Source organism: Lissotriton helveticus, chromosome 6 (assembly GCF_964261635.1).
Source record: "Lissotriton helveticus chromosome 6, aLisHel1.1, whole genome shotgun sequence".
Classification (NCBI taxonomy): domain Eukaryota; kingdom Metazoa; phylum Chordata; class Amphibia; order Caudata; family Salamandridae; genus Lissotriton; species Lissotriton helveticus.
The window spans coordinates 1,169,361,453-1,169,380,296 of record NC_136067.1 but is presented as its reverse complement, the minus strand read 5'-3'; the positions used below and the strand labels follow the sequence as shown (position 1 = coordinate 1,169,380,296).

The 18,844-nt window shown below is 42.7% G+C and overlaps 1 protein-coding gene across 2 annotated transcripts in view; it reads right to left on the bottom strand.

The window, feature by feature from the left end:
- Positions 1-18,844, bottom strand: part of TBPL1 (TATA-box binding protein like 1) — a 218,050-nt gene that overhangs the window by 178,899 nt on the left and 20,307 nt on the right. The gene's annotated exons all lie outside the window — the stretch shown is intronic.

Genomic DNA, 18,844 nt, shown 5'->3' with positions numbered 1-18,844 from the left:
TCCCAAAAGTAATTTTAATGAAAGGACAGAATGTGATCATTAAAATCAGGTGTAGCGGACACGTGTTGGTTGTAAAGTTGAACCAACTGTATCCTCAATTAGTTGTGGAAAAAGGTTGACATGTTTCTGCTAGAGATTGCTTAGTTCAGCGTAGCTTTCATCAGGACCAGGCCCCTGGTGGTATACGCACGCTAAGGCGTACCCTGACCTGGGGGGTGTGTGTGTGTGTATTGTGTTTAGTAAAATCTCACAAATTTTACACATGGGCAATCCCAGAATTACCAAGGGCCCTAAGATCTGAAAGAGAAACAACAAACATCAAGGCATTCTCATTAACATTTTGTACTCTCTTTGATAAGTGTATCGAGGTCGATATCCAACAATAACACCATCTCTGTTTGTCACATGTTATGCCCCCATGCCATACCAGTGGTCGTGCAAATAGCGACGCTGGTGGAAAAGAAAAAGCAACCTCTATTCAGTGTTCCTACCAGAGGTCCAACCACACTTAGAAATAGTGCGTGAATTTTACATATAAATCCTTTAATGAGCGCCCTTACATGTCACACGAGAATATTCACCCCGTGTCCATAGCCATCAAAGGCACGCTTGGTCAGTGCTGTTCCCCTATTTTAAAAGCATGAAAAAGATGGTCACGCTACACACTCCTCTAGCAAAGAGGTATGTGCACCGTAGCATGGAAAAATACTTGGTCCACATATACAAGGGCTTACGTGAAGATTGAGCTAACTTCACACCATGGGATCCGCGGAGGGGGTTTGTTTGATCGCCGTGCCAATTCTTAAATTAAAGAGAAACAAAAGTGCCTCCTACAAATGGGCAAGGAGTTTGAGAGACTCATTGGTCCACACACGTCAGACGAGAGAAGAGGAACAAACTATACTCAACGATTGGGGTCTTCCCCCGGTCACTGGGCATTTCCCCTGTGGGGGATGCAGAGTGTGTCATCTGACCACGGCCACTAAATCCCTTAGCTTAGAACCTGGTACAGAGTGGCAACAACGTAGACACACAAACTGTAATTCGAGCAACGTAGTGTACTTGATCACCTTCCCCTGCGGACATAGATATGTGGGGATGACCACGAGGCGGATCTTTTGCTGTAGATAAATGTAGCAGAAAGTGTGTGAGAGAAAGAAAGACGGGGAGAGAAGGTTATAGACACATAAAGAAACGGAAAGAAGTGGAGTGTGTGTGTTTGAGTTTTTGATTTTTTGTAAAGTTATGGTAAAGAAACTGTGCTGAAAGTCTTGAAGTGAACTAATATGAGAAATGTTGGATTTGTGCGTTAGAGCAGTGCGAGAGCGTACAAGAGAGAGAATGAATAGTGAGAAGGGCACCGGGTGTCCTGTACCTAGTATGAGGATGTACAGGAGGGTAGCATGTGTGAGTATGCAGTTTAGAGAGAAGATACGGAGTGTAAGAGAGGGTGGTAGAATTGTGAGATGAAAGGAGGTAGTGGTAGAGTGAGGAAGAGAATTGAGTGGTGTGTGAGTGACAGAGATGAAAGGGTTTGTTGGAATGCGATGGGTTGTATATTGGTATTTTGGTTGTGGAATTGTGTGGGGTTTTAATGTGTGGAATTGTGTAGTGGAAATATGCTGCATGGTGTGCTGTGTAATTATGTGGAGAGGAATTAAATGGCATGAACTGTAGTGGAATTATGTAGGGGGGGGGGGGGGGAGTACTGTGTTATTGATTTAAATATGTGAAAAAAAGCAAATAGGTCTTGTTGATGGGAAAACGTACAGCAACGTGGCTGTGCAGCATGGTTAAGATTAAAGTTCGACTAAAAGTGCTGGCCTCGTCATAGCTCTTCATTTTTATAACTTTACTTTCAGCCTTGCTGCACAGCCGAACTGATGTATAACATGGCAAAAAAAGCATTGGTAAGGCATCCAAAAAAACCTCCTTGAAATATGTGACACTTTATTTATAGTTCTTTAAATAAGATTTACATTTCCTACATTTATTGAGAACTGTACAGTCCCGAAACTTGCGACAATGTGTCAGCTTCCCTATGATATATGAAATGTATTTATGATATGTGCATGAACATTACGACTTTCAGAGGGCAACTGGGTCAATTATTTTATTAAAGGGGTTTAGGCATAAACACGTTTTGAGCACTGTTCTGCAGACAGTGCCCATCTCGCATGTACTTGGCAGCCACCCTCATGGAGCAAGCTGATTGCATGCTGAGCTGGTCAAAGACATCAACACCCTTGTGTGATAATCTGAAACTCCGTGCATTGTTAGAGAGTAGACCACATCTAAGCAGCCAGTCACTATGGTTCACACGCAGACAGCATCTAACTGAGAAACCAAGCAAAGTTAGAATGAGACTATGTTTACTTGGACATTACCAGGATATCTAATGACACTATAAAGAAATATTATCACTTAAAAAAACAGAGCCCAAATAAGGCGCCTAATGGCATCCCGTGGTAGTCCTGCTGATATGTGCAGCAGGTATATAAAAAAACCTGCTCAGCTCCAATTAGGGCAGCAAGCAGTGCTTAAAATGGAAAAATAGAACTACAGGTACCCTATACCAGAGTACCTGCATGCTTCTGAGAAGTGCTGGTGCTCTCCAATTAAAAATATTGCACCACTGCTGAGAAGTGCAGGTACTGTCCCTCCCAAAATAGTGCAGGAACTCAGTACCTGACAGTACCGTCTCATTTAGAGCACACAGCACAACACAAAAGGACTGTAAGACACAAACGGAATGCATCGATAACTGTCCACAACCATGCATGTACACCCGGAGAGGGCTACACAGAAACATGCACTGTAGTAGGCAGGCAATACAATGGGGGCTACCTGAGTACCACGATCTATGAGCGCACTTTGAGCATGTTGGTCTGTGCTGCTGTCAGTAGGTGTGGTTTTCAGCTGAATCACCGGTGCATCTGCTGCTTTTTTGCCCTGATGTGCTACGGTCAGTGTTTGCTGCCTAAAGTGTGTTCTTCAGTGCTGCTTCTCTTGTGCCCTTCCGTACTTGGGACCTACTGTTCTTGACAGCACAAACAAGCAGTCAACTCAAAAAAGTGACCACGCACATTAATTTACAATGAATTTGGGAATTCCTTGGGAGTGAGAAGGTTCAGTGGATAAAATACACATACAACCTGCTCAAGGAAGCTTTGAATATCTGCTGCACTGTGCTGATTTGGCCCTTCATTCTTCTGAAGGTGACTCAGACCTTTATTATGGGAATCAAACTATTCTTCGTGTGCGGGCGGTGCGTAGTCCTTCTATGGGCTTTCAAATTAGTGGTCTCGCTGTAAATTTGCCCTTTGTTACTTACATATTGTACTGACACCATGTCATTTAGTCACCAAGTAGAAGCATGCTTGCATGAATGGGAGGATGTCTCCAACCTTTTTAGCATTAGAATACATTTAACAAAGTCTCGGTGATGGATCAACATCCTGTGATTATGGACAAATCACATGCTTTCCCAGTGCCTATGTTACAATGATCTGAAACATGGGCAGACTGTAACCTCCTCCCTCATGTTGGCTCTGGATAACCAATGTACGTGCTTACATTGTTTCAGCTAAAAGTTAGGAGTGCATCCTTGAACAACAATAAAAGACGCATAGAAATTAAATGTGAAAAGTAATGAGTAAATTGGTAAAATGTCCTCAGTCCGATTTCGAGCTAGTCAAAAAACAAAAACAGGGTGGGGACGTAAAAAACTGGATCATGGCAGCTGTGGGAAAGAAGAAATTGGGGGAAAAGTAAAACATGGGAGCAGAGCACATCGGCACAGATGAAACGCTCACTTACCTCTCACTGCACTGTATTTAACGGCCAATTGACAGACGAGGACATGTTTTTCCACATGGACCTTTAGCACCCTCTGTAAGTCTCTAGTATATGGTACCATGGCACATAGAGCCAGAGATAATAAAGAGAGTCCCAAGGGGCTGCAGCACGAACTGTGCCACCCTAAGGGAGCCCTCACCAAGCACATGCAAGACTGCCATTGCATGTTGCTTGTCTTGGCGCAGACAAAAGTGAAAACATGACAAGTCACAAATCCTTGTGTCATGTCCCTAACACTGCATGTAATATTTGTAAATCATCCCTACAGCAGGCCCGACAGCTCTAAAGAAGCGAGCTTAATATTAAATTTTGAGGGCATACCTGCATAAGCAGATAAGCCCCTGTGGTGTTCAGTTCGACCACTGCCAGTACAAGGGACCAGGGAAGCCATTTTAAACCATGAACTGGACACTGGTAAAAACAAGTTCCCCAGATATACGAGGTCACTGAAACTAGGGGTTTGGTACTAAACATCTCGCCTAGATAAACCCACACTGAGACCAGTATTGGATTTATCAAAACATGCACTCAAGAGGACACCTTAGAGGTGTCCCCTGACTACTTACCAGTCTGTGCTGTGCTTGCTGACAGGATTCTTCCAGCCTGCCACCAGAGACAAGTTTCTGACCTCCTGGGGGGGGTGGGGGGGGGGCATTTGCTCTCAGGTCAGTCACAAAAGCCTGTTCGGGAAGAGGGTGCACCCCCTCCCACAGGATGACGTGCTTATTAGCCTCCTTGGGCTGGGGAGCTTCAAAGGAGCTTTTCCTTATTTGGAATGCAAATCTTTCTCCCCTCACAGGAGAGGAAACCACCACCCACTGTCCAGAGCCCACTTGGCACCTGGACAGGAAGGAAACTTTTCAAGTTAGGGAGGTGTGCTTCTCCCAGGCAAATACCACCTCTAAGGTAGGCCAACAGAGATGGACACACATTTTCAGAGGTAGACATCTTTGTGAGGGCATACCTAGGAATTCTGGGACAGGGTTATGCACTTCCAACAGGAAGTGGTCATATAGGGGGCGTAGTGACCCCAAGGGTCAGTAGCCCTTTGGCCACTACCCTACAATCCCCTAACACCCCTAAATTTAGTATTAAGGGGTGTCCCTGGCACCAGAGAAGCAAATCCTGATGACCTGAGAAGAGAGAGGACACCAAAGAGGTGCAGAAGAAGACTGAAGAGAGCACATGACTTGGCCCTGCCGGCCTGTGTGCAGCCCTAGTCGAAAACTGCGCCAAAGTTGGCTCGTCCAGCAGCGTTTGACTTAAAAAAGCTGGGAGGGCCGTCTGCCTTTAAAAAAGACTCCAGACCTCCTGTAAACAGTGGACCTGTCCTGAAGAACCTCCAAAAGGAAAGACACTGAGGCTTCTGGAACCGCCAATACCCGACACATGAAGCAACCACTGCACCTGTTGCCTCTGACCCGAGTTGAACTGGGCCACTGGTGTCAACAAGGTGCCCCAGCCCTCCAGAGCTCAAGTCCATCGTGGTTTCACCCCTACCGGACTCTCCGACAAGGCCTGCAGCCTTTGCACGCAGCCCCCTCGACCACGAATGCGCCGGTAAGAGAAACCCAATGCCCAAATTCACCTCTGTACCCGGCACCCCTGGGGCTTGGAGAAGAGGACCAAAGGTGTCCCTCCCCCCTTATCAGAGCATCACAATGTCTGAGCTCACTTGCTAGTTCAGCCTGCAGCCTCTTTTTACAGAGACTGATCACCACTAAAATGCATTGGGTTCCCGATGCGGATTTACACCCTGCAGTACGCTAGTCGCACTCGTGCCACTGGTGGTGTACTGCTGGTGCTGCCTTGGACCTTGCCCACCACTCACTAACTCCTGGAGATTAGTTCTGTAAGTTGCTGTACTATACCTGTTTGCAGAACGTATTATTCCTTCTATAGGACAGCATTGCAGAATTCAGAAATTGGATTGTGTCCACTTTCAAAGTGAAATGAATTTATATTTAAAAACGTACTTACCTGCACATTTTCTTCTCTGATGCCTAAACATATATAAAGATACTTGCTATTTTTATAAATTGGTGTGGATCTCCTACTACTTGAGTTATTTTGTGATTTATTAGTCAGTGTGTTTATTTTGCAAATGTCTTACACTCCTCTGTGTTAAGCCTAAGGCTGCTCAACCATACTACCCCCTAACAGATCACTTTGGATTACCAAGCAAGCCTAGCAACTAGTAAGGGAACCACAGGATTCTTTACAAGTATAGCAGATTATTGATACATCAAATAAAGAGCCAGCTTTCTACAGTAAATGTAAAACCAAAAAAATGAAAAGCCAAGTAGTGGACAAACACTTTTGAAAACTGCTGGCTGGTCATGCATTTACAGAGTGGAGAAAAACAATGGTGATTTACATGTATGAAGTAGTTGAAGAGTTTAAAAAAATGTTGATAGTGATCCCGCATGTGTGTGAAATGAAACATGGCCATTGAGTGATGATGTTGTTGCATAATGTTATTGTAATGTATAATGTTTAATAATTGTTGTTTTGACGCATTGATAGATTTTCTTGTTCATAGGGACTAGTGTGAAGTATTTAAATGAAAAAGTAATATTGTTCAAACAGATAAAAAGTTAAATTGTAAGAATTGTTAGAAATAAGAGAAATGATGGTGGCTCCTCTAGCGCATATACAAAAGACTTTTCCAAATCAGGCCTCGAAAAAATCTAGTCGCCCAATTGCAATTGCGAGTAAAATTTTATCAGGTTGAGCTATTTATAGCGCCTCCTAGTCCCATCTGGCGAGTCAACTTAGGCTGGAAAGTAACAGGTGTTCGGTTCATTCAGAAAGTGATGGGCAATAAAGATGCCCTTATATCTTATTTTTATCTCGACATATTTGCGGTCTGTTCAAGGAAAGAGCTCAAATGTCAGTTTGTCTTTTAACTAATTGCGGATTGGAAAATGTGTTTTATTTTTCTCTCTTATTAGAGTTAGAGGTTTTTGTCAAGTGAGCTATTTGAGATGTCACTTATTGTTCTCTAACACATAACATTTAAATAAATATCCTATACATCTATATTACAAATATTTCGAAATATATCAGGAATTACAAAACCAAATGTTTTTGCAATTACGAAGTGTGATGCAAACAGAGGGTTAAACAGGAGCAAAACAAACCAGAACACTTTACTTGGTGATGTGCAAATTACATATTTGCAGAAACTCTATTTTTATTGTTTATACAATATATAGTTTTATCAGTGAAGCTGCATATCAGTGGGAAAGTTTGTGGTCATTTCAATGTAAAATCTGCTGATTACAAATAACAGTGTGCTGCCACTTCATGCTTTAGTGATGTATTTATTAAAAGTGACAGGATTTGAGAAACATTCCAGTCTCTGCAATGATGAAAATGCTGTTAATGAACTAAGAGGCAAGTCAGGGGTAATGTGTATCCTATACGTGGCTAGATTTGTATTATATATGGAAGTTTTAGTCTATTAAATCAAACAAAAGAGTTTTTTGTACAGCAGACATGCTGAACTTGCTCATTTGAAGGTGCTCTCATATGCAATAATGTAGAAAATGGCGGCTCAATTAAATAAATTATTTGCCCACGATCACATCATTTGAGACCAGTTTATAGGTCAAGAGACAAATGGGTTGAGAAGATTTTTTAAACCACTAGACCTGCAGGTCAAGAATCATTTGTATGATTTTTCGAGGCCGGCAAATGATTGGAGAAAATGTAAAAAATATTCTCAGGAGTGGTTTAAAGCCACTCAGAAATATGCATATCCCTGGCCAAAGCAAGGGACATTTGAGGATAAAATATTAGAACATATTGTTATGCATCCTAAAAGTAAAATTGCAGGAGCCAAATTGAAGAAGTGAGAAGCAACCTCAGCTTTATGGAGAGTCTTTTGTGAAGTTTAAGAACTTCTCAAAAGTTGATATTCTTAGTACCCCGTTTACTTCCACACCTTCACATGACCCTATGAGTACTTCTCCCAAGGTATCTGGTATATATCCAGTGACCAGCTACAAAAAGCCGCAGTGGGATATGAGAACCCTGAAGTTGAAACCCCTTCACAATCCCTAAAAGAATTCCCCAATAGCCTGCCAAAAAATGGCGTGCATTGACAAAAAGTGTTTGAAACCCAAACTTGCAAGCCTTAATGGGAGAGATGCTGGGGGGAGGGGAGGAAGAGGCAGAGAGGGGAACAGGAGGAGGGACTGGGGAGAGAGGGTGCTGAGTATATCGAGGGCAGGCGGGTACAGCGGAGACTGCAGAGAGACGCAAGGACCATCTGTTTACAATTAACACCAACGCGATAATTGAAAAAAGATGGCATTAATGCTCACTCCCAAGGACCCTAGGCCACCAAACAAAGAAGGCGGGACAATCACCCGCCTTACACCAATTGCGTGCTGTTTTTTTTAGTAAACACGCATGCACAAGCCAATTGCAAGTTAGGGAAAAAAAGCACATGCACGAGCGTGTGTTTAGAATTCAAAAGCCCTTACGTAAAGTCTCTCAGAGCAGCGCATGCCAGCTGGCTCAGCAAGACCTAAAAAGGGTGTGAGCCTATGGTCCCGAAAGATTACAGACTACTTAGTCTGATGGATAGCCAAGATATATGGGAAAATACTAATGAATAGTCTAAAACTATAGACTGAAGAGAGGAAATTGCTTCCAATAGAACAAAGGGGCTTCAAAGAAGGCTACTTCACCATTTAAGTCTCTGGGCAATTGCTCGTAAGTCAAGTGAAGTTGGGGTAGCCATTTAGGCTTGTTTTGTTGATTTTTGATCAGCATTTGACATAATAACCAGGAAATATTGTGGATAAAATTAAAAACTACAGGAACCCTAGAATATCTATTGAAACCAATAACTGGACCAGAGTAATAGTGGACAAGGGAGGTGTGGGGGGGTCTGTCAAGGAAAATAAGTATGGAGAAAGGTTTGCATCAGGGATGAGTGCTGGCTCCGACAATCTTAAGTTGTATTTAGTTGGTTGCCTAAAACCTAAGAGCCTGCACGGTTGCTTCACCTGAAATGGTGGGAGGATGCCACATCCCTTGCCTCCTCTCCGCATATGATTTTATAACCTTACACAGCAATGCAATTTGCATTAAAAGGAAATTAGAGGCATTAATTAGGTATTGTGGAAACAATGACATAGTAATAAATTCTGATAAGACTATGTAGGAAGCTGGCTCTGTATATACTATACCAAAGTAAGATATAATGTGCACCGAGTCCAGTGGAACCCCAAAGGTAGGCAGAGGTAACAGTAGATAGCACCTAACTCTCTATTTGTGGTAGTCGGCGAGCAGTAAGGAAGGCTTTATCAGAGGGTAATGTTAAGCATTTATTGTACACATCAGGCAAGAAATGACTTGACACACTCAAAGACTGAGCTCTGACCAAGTGTTTTGTATGAAAATATTTCTTTTTTGTATTTTATTTTGAGAACCACACAGGACTTGGTGGAGGTTAGTAAACATAGTAATTTCAGACTAATACAGTTGAACGTAATTGAATGCAGTTGGCTTTGTTACAGGTAAGTCAAATGTTCAGAAACAGGTAAAGTTATTTTGCAATTAAATTTCAGATTACTTTTTCTACTCAGTGTGATATGCCTAGATATCACACTGGGACATTTCCAAGATAAAAGGCAAGGAAATTGTTTGTTTTCAAATGCAGTTTCTTAGGTTTCCCATACAAAACACCCTCCAAACAAGTTTTTCAGAGGAAAACAGTTAATAGTCCATGCAATCCTATGAAGAAAAATAGGGTTATCGTCTTCTAGGGAATTAAACCGTCTTGTGGGTTGAGTTTCTGGGGTTAGAACAAGGGCTTCCCCATGTCAAGGATGTACTCAAAGAGCACCTTCAGCAGCACCCAGGGCGGCCGGGTGCAAAGTGCTGAGGCCCAATGTTATCCAATGGAGGATAGGGGGCCTCTGGTTGGTGGCTGCTCACCGACATGGCACTTGGATGTGGGAGCAAATCTCCAAGGGTTTAGCTCAGGGCAAAGGGGGATCCAAGATAGCACACACAGTGCACAAACAGCGGCACTGGGGCAGCCAGGTACAGGATTGACGTCTGGAGCCCTGTTGGTTTCAATGCAGAGGCCTCTGGTCAGAACAAGACTGGGGGCTCGGGCAAGAAGATCTTCTGGAGGAGACCACCAGTTGGAGAGTAAGTTGGGATGTCATGGGATCCCAAGACACCGTTGGTTCGGCCATCCAGGGCTATGGGGTACCTACGCACAGTCACAAACCTGATAAGCCACTCACAAACTGACAAACCACTCATACGGACAGTCCTACGGACAGTCCTAGACCCAGAGGTTCCAGGGACATTATAGTAAGGCTGACATCTCCCTCCTACAAAACCAGAGAAATTCAGCAGTTATAGTTAGCTGGGCTAACTATAAAACTCGTGCCCCAGCAAGGCACTGATTAGGACCTCACATTTACATCACTCATGACATAGCCAGTTACATCACCAATGACATTTCAAATGATATCACCAATTACATCATACACAGTCTCTGACGCACCCACTCACACACATTTCATACACCCACTCCAACTTCCATGCTACCATTCTCAAAACCATTGCTACACCCATACCAGCACTTACACACCCACTCACCAATTCATAGGTCTACACACACATCCACTCATATACTATACATCCATTCACACAGTCACCCATAGAGTTACTCACACACCTACTCCCTCACCCAGAGTCCACACAGCCACTTACTCGCCTATAGTTTTACACACTCCCACTTATTCATTCATACAGATACTAACACATACTCACTCACCTCTACAGTCACTGACACAAGCACACACTCACCCATACAGCCACTCAAACTCCATCACTCACCTATACTGCCTTTCACATATGCAGTTACTCACCCAAATACCATTGACATATCCATTCACTCAGACACAGTCATAAACATATTCAGTCACCCATACATTGTCTCACAGACGCGCTCACTCACCCATGCACACACTGACTCAACAACTCACTCATCCATGCAGGAGTGCAAACACCCCATCACCCACCCACACAGGCACTCATACGCCCACACAGGTACTCAGACAACCAATAAATCACCCATACAGCCACTCACGTACCCAATCACCAACCCATACAGCCACTTAGAACACCCAGTGATTCACTACTAATATACCTTCGTATGTGTATATATATCAATCAAAATCTAAACAGGAAGCCCCATTGAAGCAAAGCCACACGAAGTTCAGATCAGCACGTTTATTTGCATCCATTTCACTGCTCGCTCCGACAGCTTTCAGAGCAATCTTTGAACATGTAAAGCCTGACGCGTTTCAGGAAATAGTCCTTTCTTCAGGGTCATTGTTCACGAAGGGCTGGAAGAGCAGTTTCTGGCCGCGTCTGCTCATATAATCACTGGCACCTGCCACAGTGGGTGTGGTTACATCGCAAAGCCTTCTGTGCCTTGTAGTACGCTGGCCCTCTTCCCACAGTGGGGCCACTCAACAGTCCTTACAATTTGAACCAAGTATTCACCAAGTGGAGTAAAGTAAAGCGCTGTAAGCCCTCAGATTGCGCTTTGCAGCAGTGAATTCGTGCTCAAGGCAGCACCACCTGCATTGGAACTGATCTTGTCTTCGTTCCGTCTTTGCAAGCCCCTTCTCAGAGCCTGCACGAACCCTTCATAAGGTGGGCCTCGCTTCTCGACTGGGCAAACAGCCGATATCCATCAAAAACTAAACAGGAAGCCAGTGATTATATGAGCCGACGCAGCCAGAAACTGCTCTTCCAGCCCTTCGTGAACAATGCCTCTGAAGAAAGGACAATTTCCTGAAACGCGTCAGGCTTTACATGTTCAAAGATTGCTCTGAAAGCTGTCAAGGAGCGAGCAGTGAAATGGATGCAAATAAACGTGCTGATCTGAACTTCGTGTGGCTTTGCTTCAATGGGGCTTCCTGTTTAGATTTTGATGGATATCGGCTGTTTGCCCAGTCGAGAAGCGAGGCCCACCTTATGAAGGGTTCGTGCAGGCTCTGAGAAGGGGCTTGCAAAGACGGAACGAAGACAAGAGCAGTTCCAATGCAGGTGGTGCTGCCTTGAGCACGATTTCACTGCTGCAAAGCGCAATCTGAGGGCTTACAGCGCTTTACTTTACTCCACTTGGTGAATACTTGGTTCAAATTGTAAGGACTGTTGAGTGGCCCCACTGTGGGAAGAGGGCCAGCGTACTACAAGGCACAGAAGGCTTTGCGATGTAGCCACGCCCACTGTGGCAGGTGCCAGTGATTATATGAGCAGACACGGCCAGAAACTGCTCTTCCAGCCCTTCGTGAACAATGACCCTGAAGAAAGGACTATTTCCTGAAACGCGTCAGGCTTTACATGTTCAAAGATTGCTCTGAAAGCTGTCAAGGAGCGAGCAGTGAAATGGATGCAAATAAACGTGCTGATCTGAACTTCGTGTGGCTTTGCTTCAATGGGGCTTCCTGTTTAGATTTTGATATATATATATATATATACAGGGGCGCAACTAGAAACAAATTTCGGGGGGGGCTAACACTTCAAATGCTGGAGGCGGAGCCAAATTCAGAGTCGGACTAGAAATTGCTGGTGGGTCATCCTGTCATTGTAGTGGCATAATGCATAGGGGTTATTTTGTTGCCGATACATCACAGCTCAATTCAAAGCACGTTGGGCTCTAACATTAATGTATTCATAATAGTATTTACCAAGTTTTGCAGGAAGTTTAGGACTTTCCTTCAAAGAATTCTAGTAGAACAAATATTAAATGTTGTATTTTAGTAAACATTTAATGAGTTTACCTACCCTCACATGACATTTATTTTTATAATTACAGTTTTACCAACAATTAGTGACATATGATGCACTGTAAAACACCTGAGGTGAATTGTATTGGCTTCAACCCATTAGCCATTCAAAATACTTTTAGAAGATATTTGGGTACCTCCATCGTCCCACCTCACAGAGTCGTTCGAAAAATGGTGGCAAACAGTGCAGTTTAAGCGCACTTCTATAGTTATTGTTCTACTGAATGAAATGAATGATTAAAAATAATATGTAAAGTGCACTTTTACCCTAACCAAGCAGCCTGGTGCTGAGCAGTAAATGAAGGAGAGGTGGAGACTGCACTAATATGGAAAAGGCACGTTTTTTTGTGAAGGACTGGAGTCCTTGGAGCTCGGGAGCCAGAGAGTTTCAGTGTTTTGATGCCAGAAATGAGCAGCATCAGCATTCAATAGGTACTTGCCTAATGTAAGGAATGTAGGCAGTTGACTACTGCAAAGCATAGGATTTTGGAAAGAATATAAAGAGTGATACAATGGTGAAGAAGCAGAGAATCTGTTTTATGGAGAGTGCCAAGATCTAGGAACAACACTTTGAAGTCACATTGTTTCACATTCAAAGGCAATAGACAGTACAGCAGTGAGTAAGAAAAGATTGTGAAGCAAGGGGGCAGTCCTCAGATGAGGCATGCAAGAGGGTTTTGAATGATTTGAAAGCAGGAAGCCCAAGATAGACTTCCATTATCTAGTTGTGAGAAAATAGTTTAATTTATAGCAGTCCTTTGATCGCGAGAAGAGATGGTTTTGCCTAACATGAGGATGCTGTTAATGCAAGGAGAAAATGTGACTGATCTGCTGAAAGAATGAGAACATTAATCCAGGATTTTTTGCTGAGTCAACCTCGAGTGGACGATGGGTCCAACTCCACCACCACCACCACAAAATTGAAGACCATATCTATTCATTGAAGGTTCCCTAAAGATGAAGCCCTCTGTGTTGTCATAATTGAGTTTTGATTTGACTTAATCCAGGAGGCAACTGTGAAAAAGCAAGATCATAATTTCTCTTGGGCAGACCCCAGATCATTGCAGAAGAAAATGATCCTATGATATCATCTGTGTAGGACATCACAGAGAAACTAAAGGGTTGTATAAATAAAGCAAACTTAATAAGATAAACAGTAAACAATGTAGGGCTCAGAGAAAAGCCCTGCGGGATCCTGCAAGTGAGAGGTCTCAAACATGACTAAAATACGGGATGTGAACTGTTTATGCCCTCTCAGATAGAAAAAAGGTCAGACACTCCAGGGCAGTATCTTCAATGCTACATTGCACCAAATAATTGGTATTTTAATAAACATTTTATAAAGTTTAAAACAATCATGTTATTACAGTGCATATGAATATCACCTTAAAGCACATACATTGTTATTTTAAAATGTACTCTTTATGTGTTGGGGGTCAGCTTTAACCTGTTTTTAATGAGTGATCACAACTATGCAATACCATAGGATACTGATTTGGACCCCGAGTAAACTGGGTCTCTCACTGGTTGTGAGCCTATTTAACTTTACGGTGTATCTGCTCTTCCGGTGAGCAGTGTGTTGTCATCCCTTGATTATCTTCTGACTCTTATACAGTATATATTTATTTGTTAACCACACACCAGTGTCTACATTGAATTGGTAATCACACACCAGTATAGTGTTTTATGCAGTTGAGAGGACCAGTTATTGAGGGTGGCCTATAATCTGAAAACTTTTCAGTTTACAACATTATTGTTTCCACTAGCTGCTCCATGTATGTGTATAACTGAGTTTCTCACTGTTGTACATTCTGCCTCCACCTATTTCTTTGTCTGCCTCAAACTGTTTTGTTAAGTGCTATTGATGCTCTTCATGACAAAGCTATGCTACATGTTGCTGTCACTATGGTCAAATCTGCACACCTGAAAAGTCTTCCTTCTTTTGGCTCTAGGCATCAAGACCATCATGCTCACCCTCTGAGTAGTCTATTCTTTCACCTACTACTTTTGCTGTTGTTTGAGTCATGTTTCCAGTAGTCTAATAGATACCAGCACTCCTAAAGACAGACAGATGATGATCAAATCTATCTTTAGACCTTCATGTCTGAAAGATTAATCTTTAATGTCCATATCTTTCTGAGCTTCCTTGGGTGAGATAGTTTTGATGAAGAAACTTACATTGTATTAATTTGAAAAGGGCAATGATGCCACTGCTGGTAATTGTAAAACATCTAGGAGGGCTGCCATTGAGTAGACCACTCTCTTGGAGTTCAAGGAATTTTAACTATCCAAAATGAAGCCATTTTGATCATGAGACAGAGAGCAAGGGCAACAATCTATTTACTAGCACCTTCCCCAGCATTTTATACTGTATAGTCATCATAGAGAGTGGTTGCTTGAAGTCCTATCAAAACTATCACAGCCAAATTGTAGAATCACTACTAGAATCTCTGTCATTTGCGGAAGCATGAGTAAAGTTTCAGTCTGGTTATAGACATCCAAGAGCTGAGGAGCCATCAGTCTTTTGTATGTTGAGTAAAATTTGTTTGGCAGGCTATCCGACCCTGGATTCTGGCCATTAGTTATCACTTCTATAGCTTGAATAGTTTCAGCCAGGGGTGCCTCCAGAGCAAGTCTATGATCTTGTGATGAAATGCGAAGAGCCTGATGTCCTTAAATCTTCAGTAAATGCACCCTATCTCTCACATGGCAGCGCATCCAATCAGATGAAGCAATTAAGAAAGTTTGCTAACAACCAGCCTGATCTATCACCCTCTCAGAGTGGTTTGGCTGTGAATTCCTTGAAAGCAAATGGGGTTCAATCTATGTTTGATCATCTTGTACCTTTCCCTACATGCTAGTAATCTATCATTACTCTTAATGTCAACCCCAGTATCCCTCAGAGGAGTATGCATGGCAGTCTCTCTCTTGCATACTTCCCTCTCTAGCAGCACTTGAGCCCCAATTACTATGCTGATACACACTACCCGAAACATTAGCTTTAACACTTATTATTCAGTCAGCACTCTCCCTAATGTACCTCCACTTTCCCTACAATAGTCCACATTGGCATTGCTCAGAGCCACCCAAAAAGTTGCATTTCAGAGCGCTGCCACCTAAGGTTTCCATGAGTGAATGCTAACAGGCAATATACCCCAGCCCAGGTTAACTAAGAGCAGCAAGTGGGTCTTATTATTGCGCATACGTACTGAGCATCAGCCACGAGTCCCATATTCAGGAAAGTTTCCGGGTCACCTGTGGTGCCACTAATCACCAATGTGCTGTCTCCTAAGCCACAGGTGATAATCAAGTCCAGCGATTCATGGAGTGCCTCCACTGATGCAGCAGCCCTCTCAGCTTGTGTAGAGTAGCGGATGGTCTGTCAACCTTTTGTGTTTATCTCCTACGTTGTGGTCTGGATTTCAATCTGTTCTGGGATGACGAATAAATAGGGCTTCCCAAGTTTGTCAGAGCTTCAGCCAATTTCCATACTGCTGATGTATCAGTATAGATGTGTGATTTCTCATTGTACAAGACTTTCAGGTTCACTGGGGAATGAAAACATGTACTTGAGGTGTAATTCAGGGAGTTGTTTCTTAACTTCCAGATATGCTCTCCTCTGTTTTTGCACCATTAGAGTGGAATCTGGAAAATCAGTACTTGTGTATCATCAATTGTGGATAGTCCATCCAGGCCAGCCTGGAGCTTTTGTGGTGCCCTGACCCAAAGAACCTGTCTGTCTATAATGCTCAAACTGTGTGACCCTGGGCAATTGCTTTCCTTCAATGTGACTCCTTTTTCAGGATCACTATATTTTAAGGCACCTTGAAATAATTGTTCAGGATGCAAACTGTGCAGAAACCTCTCTTGTATATTGTTTAATGCACCACGTTGTTTCTCAATATATAACAATAAAGGCCTTATATAGGAGGCTCTAAACACCTGCCTAGGCATGCTTGTCTACCACAAACTGTCAACTGGAAGCCAGCCTTTTGTCACAGCATGGGCATGGTCTGTTTCACAGCATGACTGATTACAGTTAACCCTTCACCTTGTGAAAAATGCTGCACATCATGCTGACAGTCTCACTTATAGAGCATTGCATGGCCTCTTCAAGGAGCAGAACCTGAAGAAAATTGTCCTGCCTGCCCACTTTTTGGCAGTGCTGGGGTCATCTCACCTAGCACACTGACCGATTATGCCGCTTTGTGTCAATCTGTGATACCAGAGCTGCATGAGCATGCTTTATAGTGAGCAATATAGGTTAAATATGTCAGCAGTGTCCACAGTTGCAGTTCAGCCCTTACCTCCATGCCCTAATCTTCAACTGTCAGCTCTCCCCTGTCTCTTACCTTCTTCCATGCATGCCTACCCTTCCTCTTTCTTGCGGAGTATTACTTTTTCTGACTGATTAGTTCCCTCATACACTCGCCTTTCCCCCTGCTCCCTCCCTCTTTCCTATAGCCTGTTACTTTCGCTCACTGGTTCTGCCCCACTTTCATCCATTTTTCCCTCCATGCTGTAATTTCCCATCGGATTGCACCTGGCCAGTCTGTTACCTAAATAGCGGATATTTTTAAGTAACAGCTGGTAAAAAAAACCTTGGAACTCAGCAAAAGCTCATAGTTAGTCTTGTTTGAAATACGAGGTCCAAGCAGTTAATACAGGTATATATCCATAGACACTGGAGGTATGCAACTGTATGGCTGTGTTTTTCTTCTCGCATAGTTGAATATTTGCTGCGTTTGCCACATAAACTGCCTCAAAATCTCCAGATGTTAACAGAAAAAAAAATGTGTTTAGCTTAAATGTTCAAAAGTTACTAAAAATGCAGGAACAGGTTGCCACGCAGTGGAAGGACTTTTGAAAATGGTGACTGGTCACCTTTCTGTTGCTTATTTCTATATTTGAGTTTTAAACTGGTATTAATGAGATGCAACCAATGTCTAGACAGTGTTAAAAAGTGTCAAATTTACAGATTCATATAGTAATGCTATCACAAAATGTGCAGCATTATGCCACATAATTTACTCAACCTTGCTGCATGATTTGGCTCTCCCCTGCTGCAGAATTTCAGTGGCCCTGCATAAATCACATCAAAATTATTACCAAGCAACATACACAGGGGCATATTATCAAGGGGGTTTATCTCCGCTTTTTTGACTTTAAAAGCCAAGAAAGCGGAGATAAAATTATCTCCCTATTACCTAGCTGTCGCTAACACCAGTTAGCGACAGCTAGTAGGAGATAGCGACCATCTTGGGCCCCACTTTGCATGTCAGTGATATTTATCACTAATGACATGCAAAGTGGGCGTGCCAAGATGTTAGCGACTGGAAACAGTCGCTAACATCGCTATCTCCTATTACCAACTTTTGGAGATATTCGCGCTAAGCGCGAATATCTCCAAAAGCTAACACCTGCCCCCGAGCAGTTCTTAGCCATGTTATCCAATGGGAGGTGGATAACATGGCTAAGAGCATTAGCTCGATAATGCATGAATATCGCGGACTTTTCCGCGATATTCATGCATTGCGGCCGTTTTTTATCGCATTTGCGATAAACCTTGATAATACCAAGGTTTATCTGCGGTAAAAATCGCCGCAGCTTAGTGGTAACATTTTCTCTCTAACCAAGCAATAGCGATAATTATCCCCACAATTCCTAAATTATTATTAAAGCTAACAGAGTTTTACTCTTCGCTGTTCAATAATTGTCTCTAAACATTTTTGATGACCTGACTTTATGACTTCGATTCCCCGTGTATTATATCTAATAATTGCAGCTTCACATTCACTGTGCTCCAGATGACGTTTTATTTTTGTCTATTATATCTGAGTGCGCATTGCGAACTCCTCAAGACTACTATACTTTATGTGACACTCTGTACTGTGTTCATTTTAAACCCCACTGTCATTTTAGTTTGGTGACATTATAAATTAAAATAAATTGCCTGAGCAAAAAAGTTAAGAGTTGTGAGTGAATAATTGCATTAAAAAAAAAAGGCTAACAGCAGATTTAGTTGCTATTCACTTACCAGCCTCCTCCCCATTTGCACCTGAAAATGTGGCAACCCTATGTTTATCATGAATGAAATGCCCACTTTACAATCATCACTCCGCTACATTCTTTGCAAAAGTCTGTTGTGA